This window comes from Anomaloglossus baeobatrachus, chromosome 3, assembly GCF_048569485.1.
Source record: "Anomaloglossus baeobatrachus isolate aAnoBae1 chromosome 3, aAnoBae1.hap1, whole genome shotgun sequence".
Classification (NCBI taxonomy): domain Eukaryota; kingdom Metazoa; phylum Chordata; class Amphibia; order Anura; family Aromobatidae; genus Anomaloglossus; species Anomaloglossus baeobatrachus.
Window position 1 is genome coordinate 352,697,016 of NC_134355.1, and position 6,000 is coordinate 352,703,015.

Here is a 6,000-nt window from a genome sequence, read left to right on the forward strand (position 1 = left end):
TCACAAATATGCACTAAATTGAAAGCTCTGCTAGAAATCTTCCTCCAGATAGAGACTGGAGTGAAATGCACCAAAAAATATGAAATTCAGAAAAAGGTGTAAATATGTCTGAATAAGCAAGGTTGGGGGGAATAGACTTAAAAATGGAAGACAGCTTAAAAAGGGCCACAAAACATAAAAATAAAGTGCAAATATTAAAGCTTATAAAAGAGCTCACTTTTCCAGGTAACTGAATAAACAACAATGATGAATCAGGGTCAAGCGTATTAAAAAAAATAAAAAAAAAATCCTATTATTGCCATGTCTTTAAAAGTCTGATCATCTTATGCAGAATGGTAAATGACAAAAAGAGAAAAAAACTTGAGACACCAGAAATACTTTTCTTTGAGTCATCATATTTCTATGCAGGTCCATAGAAAAATAAAAAAAAGTTACTGGTCTCAGAAAATGCCAATGGAAAGTCAATTTTTTTTTTACAAACTTATGATTTTTGGAGGCACTACTTAAACAAGAACAGAACTCTATGCACATTTGTTATCATTGTGATAGTACTGACTTGGAGAATCATATTTATAGATCAGTTATTCCAAAATAATGAACGCTATAAAAATCAAACCCAAAAATTATGGCACTATCTTTCACCATTTCGTCTCACTTGGAATTTTTTTCCCCATTTTTCAGTACATTTTATGACAATTTATATGGTGTCATTCAAAACTACAACTTGAAAGCAAACATGGGTGGCACAGTGGCTCAGTGGTTAGCACTGCAGTCTTGCAGGGCTGGGGTCCTGGGTTGAAATCCCACCAAGGACATCATCTGCAAGGAGTTTGTATGGGTACAGAAGGTGTGTCCAACCTTTTGGTCTGTACTGTATGTAAAGCGCTGCGGAATATGTTAGCGCTATATAAAAATAAAGATTTGATTTTTGTTTTTTTTTATTTGAACAATCTTTCATACGACTGACAACGTCACAATAAAAAAAGTGATGCCTCTTGGAAGAAGAGGAAGAAAAAAATGAAAGTGCAAATATAAAAATTGCACAACCCCAAAAGGGTTTGTGTTGCAAGTGAGGTTATACAGAGCTGTCATTGAGAGAACTTGCACGTAAAACTGATTTGACAACAGCAAGAAGTCAAATAAGTGACACATCCTGAGAATCAAGGGTTCGGCTGATAAATTGTGCTGCTCGCTGATAGGGCAGGAAAAACCTGTTGACAGATTATTTCTAAGACCGCTTTCACACTGAGTTCCTCTCGCCATTTAGTGATGCTGTCGGGGCTTTCATCCAAACTCAACTCAAAACGGGTTTTTGATGTATAAGCCGATGGGGCCATTGACTATAGTGGTGCTCTCTCGTGCACCATTTTCAGAAGCATACGCTTATTGGAGGGAGACACTCAGACATAGTAGACTGAACCTTGTTGTCCACCTCCGGTAAGCATATACTCATGAAAATGGTGCACGACAGAGCACCATTATAGTCAATGGCCCTGCCGGCGCATGCATCTGAAACCTGTTTTGCGGGGGATTTGGATGTAAGTATGACGTAATAATAATAATAATAATAATAATAATAATAATATAATAGTAATAGCCACTTTATCTCAATAGAAAAGAGCTGCTCAAAATATAAAAAATATGGTGAAAAATTCATCTCTTCTACATGAGTAAAATATTCTCACTTACCTCTAAGGGGTACTTTGCACATTGCGACATCGCTACTGCGATCTCGTTGGGGTCAAATCGAAAGTGATGCACATCCGTCGCCGGTAACAACGTCGCAACGTGTAAAGCCTAGAAGCACCGATAAACGATCGCAAAAGCGTCGAAAATCGGTGATCTGTGTAGTGTCAGTCATTTCCATAATTTCGCTGCAGCGACAGGTACGATGTTGTTCCTCGTCCCTGCGGCAGCAGACATCGCGGTGTATGAAGCCGCAGGAGAGAGGAACATCTCCTTACCTGCGTCCCGCCTGCAACGAGGAAAGAAGAAGGTGGGCGGGATGTTTACGTCCTGTTCATCTCCGCCCCTCTGCTTCTATTGGCTGCCTGCCATGTGACGTCGCTGTGACGCCGCACGACCTGCCCCCTTAGGAAGGAGGCAGGTCACCGGCCAGAGTGACGTCGCAGGGCAGGTAAGTGAGTGTGAAGCTGCCATAGCGATAATGTTCGCTATGGCAGCTATCACAAGATATCGCATGTGCGACGGGGGCGGGTACTATCGCGCTCGGCATCGCTAGCATCGGCTAGCGATGTCGCAGCGTGCAAAGTACCCGTAAAGCACTGAATTTTTCCTTTAATGGATATCTTAATATTAGTTGTCTACTTTTATTCTTTATTAAAGAATTATTAAATGTTTACCAGTAAAATCTTGGTGTGGTATGTAATGAATGGAAGCCCCCAGTTGGTAAACCGTTAACAAGGAGAACCAGCCACAATTGAATATTTCAATGTAGAAATTCTAATTGAAGACGGAGCACAATGAAGACTTTATTTTGAAGCCAAAATAGAATATAAGCAGGTTGTAGCCAAAGAAAGCATTGAGAAAAACACAAAATGGTAACTTTCCTCTAGACTCCAAGATAATCAAAGACTTAATTGTTTCTTTTCCTCCCATATAGTAATTTAAAATGCAGGCATAAAAGTATTATGTGAAGAAATGATTCCTATTTCAGCACCCATCTAGACGGACAGCGTGCTGCAATTGCTGAAGAAGATTATAATCTGGAAGCCAATCCTCACTGGAACAGAGTAACAATTTTGATAGAATTAAATGTGTATGAGAAGAACAGAACCAGAACGTAGCAATGTCGCAAAGCAATTTGTGAAATATCCGAAGAAACATAGTGGGAAGTGATATTGGCTATGGTGGAATACATAGAATAAATATATTATAGGGAATGTCTACTTACAAAGCTGGGATGCCAACCATCCACAAATTCCAGGACAGTCTGTAAAAATAGGGCACTTTTTCGCCCTTTCGTAAACATTTTTTAAGGCATCCATGATTTTTTTGAAGATGAAGACACCCAGACAGATTATTTTGACAGTAATTATCATTTTACTGCTTACAGTAAATGCAGATCATTCTTCATATCAGAATTATTGGCTGTAGACAGTAATGATATATTATGGCTATATAATGTGTCCATAAAAAATATTGTCCGTCAGTGATTTTTTGACAAGTTGTCCAGAAATAAAATAAAAAGTCAAGTTGGTAACCCTGGGTACAAGTCTTCATTGTCTAGCGTTAAATGATCAATTCACATGCAAAAACAATCAGTATCAATGAGGACAATGGCCTGACAACAAATACAACTAACAAAGTAGTCTTTTACACAAGATCCAGGGTTCATGATGAGCTATGGCTGCAAGTGACAGTGAGTTATTGCTTATTTCATAATGCCACCCCATGACATTTACGGTATATAGCCCGGGCTGCCTCATGCAACAGCCATCGGCAAGGACAGTCCCTATAAGTTTGGGCTATAACACATGCCCCACACTGCTTGGTATAGTCCAGACTCATTGAAAAATGTGTCTGCACCACTGGTGGACATAGACAGAAGAGGTCCTTGTGCAAGAACAATATATGGGCCCTTTGCTGTCTAATAGCTCATCATAATGCACAATTCCACCTGTTTTGGAGCCGGATGTGGCCCCCTAACCTCTCGGGCCCCAGAGCAGTCGAACAGATTGCACCAATGATATGTCTACCCCTGGTCTTCTCTCTGACTGCTCATCTCACTCACACACATGGAAATATACCAACTTCAGCTGGAACTTGCATTAAAGTGTGCCGTGCATATAAAATAGGATTTGTTTATTGCTAGTACCATTTTATAGAGTGATAGAATTTTCCATATAATTTTATTTATATTTAAAATGTACATATGAAATGCATCCTTGTGATATTTTATGCCATTATTATGTATATTCTTACTTTTGTTATTATTTAGTACTACAGTACTTCCAGGACTACACATGAGGGAAAATATAAGGCGCACATTAAATTTTCATTTTATTATTAGATTACATATTAAAATATGCTATATATTTTAAGGCTTCCATATCAAAATCTAAAATAAAGTAAGTCAAATCTTCAGTGCAAAGAATAGTATGTAAAAGTAAGCAAGCACAAAGAGGTAGTAAATATGAAATATTTAGTGTCAATGATGACCACTGGATTGATCAGTGTATAACTGGCCACAGACCATGTTTGGGTACATGCCATATGCTTCCATGGGTCCAAGATTCAAGAGATCAGATAAAGACATTTCATGAGCCAGACACATGTCAACAAACTAAAATACCATTCTCCAAACCTCTGTATTGGAGGACCAGTACCCCCAATCACAGTACCGATTAAAGGTAAAGGTTGGACCATTCTTCCTGACAAGTCTCTGCCATCTGTCTCTGCAGAGGTGGCTTCCAAGGTCTAAATGCACTGAGGTATAGCCGGTTAGACTGTGCCTGACATTTACACTCCTTCCCAGGTGCAGAATACGTATACTACCCCATTCATATCATAGCTAGAATCTGTGAGCCAGTAGTAATGTGACAATTAGAATCACCTCTAGTAATCCTGGTACTTGATCTGTAAATCTAGGTCCCATCATGAATGAATAGAAGTGACACTGCAGCCGTGTGCATGAACAGGGTCTATACAATGCCATGGTCTACACATAGACATGCACTTGACATTGAAGAATAGCACAAGAAGACTGGCACGGGCTTACCACTGAGGAGAGGTGCTGCAAAATGCCTCCATCTACATGTTCTGCACGGCATCAATGGGCTCTCAGCTCCCAGTGGTTGACGCTGCCTCCATCTCTCCCTCATCCAGAAACCGAGAGGCTGCAGCCAGTACTGAACCTAACAGATTTATGGTGCCATACCAATTCATGCAGGCACCGTCTGACTGTGAAGGCTGGGGGCTGGGTTAGACGGAGGGGAGGGCACCCCCTTTTTCCCGGGCTTAGTACGACGCACCATTGGTGGCAGTTAGAATGTGGGGAGTGGTCCCAGAGTTAATAAAATTGCCTCTCCTTCCTGCCCTATCTCACCCAGATTTAGCCCTGGTGATGACCAATGCTCTAACGTTGGTGGACTACTCATTTCTCATGTCGCTCATGATGGAGAATATTGCTTAGGATGTCTCTGTCCGGTTCTCCCATCTCATCTCTTCGGCTGGCAGAAAAAGCTGGCCAGAAAATCTCAGTCACTTGCCCAACGTAAGCCGCAAGCTGCGATGTTAGAGCTGCTGCTGCTTCTTCAGCTCCCTCTGCCCCTGCTGCTATTGCATGCAGCTACTCTGAGCTGGCAGCCAGGCAAGTCAAGTATGAATAATGTGCTCTTTGATCCAGGACGTGCAACACAATGTGTGCCTGAATCACTGACAGCACAGCTACTGCAATACAAGCCCCTCACTACCATAATGCACCTAATAAAAGCTCTCTCCCTGCCACTACTGTGTATCCCCACATATCTCAGTATTATTTGTCTGCAGTTTCAGCTTTTGCTGGCATACTAATAAATCAAAATCATGTTTAAAAGCATGTGAAAACCTCTTAGGACTTCTTATGAAGAGGACCAATTTTTTGATTCAGTAGGGCAAGATGAGCCATACATTGTGCATCATAGGAATAGTTTTCACTGTACAAGATTCCTTAGTTACCTAGGCAACACATATACTTTAGATCTTAATCTAGGAGTAGCTCCAAATATGTAACCAACGTTTCGGAGTCAGACAGTGTGTGATATCACCACAGTTGCAAAAGGCGCCATAGTTCCTTGCACTGAGATTTCACCAGATACCTCAGGCACAGTCCATCAAAGGATTACGACAAGACGCAACACATAGAGCATTCGCAGAGAACCAAACATGACAGGAATCAGTTATACTCTTGATGTCCTATGATATCCTGTAATTAATCTCATGTCAACGGAAGAAAGAAGTCTGGTTTTCTAAGGAGCCCGCTGCTCCCACACTTCCCTG

General features: G+C 40.9%; 1 protein-coding gene across 2 annotated transcripts in view; it reads right to left on the reverse strand.

The window, feature by feature from the left end:
* Positions 1 to 5,316, reverse strand: part of FUT9 (fucosyltransferase 9) — a 380,693-nt gene extending 375,377 nt beyond the window's left edge. For both annotated transcript variants that reach the window (XM_075340116.1, XM_075340110.1), the window contains exon 1: positions 4,742 to 5,316. The gene's annotated coding sequence lies outside the window, so the exon portion shown is untranslated. The remainder of the gene's footprint in view (positions 1 to 4,741) is intronic.
* Between the last annotated feature and the right edge of the window lie 684 nt (positions 5,317 to 6,000).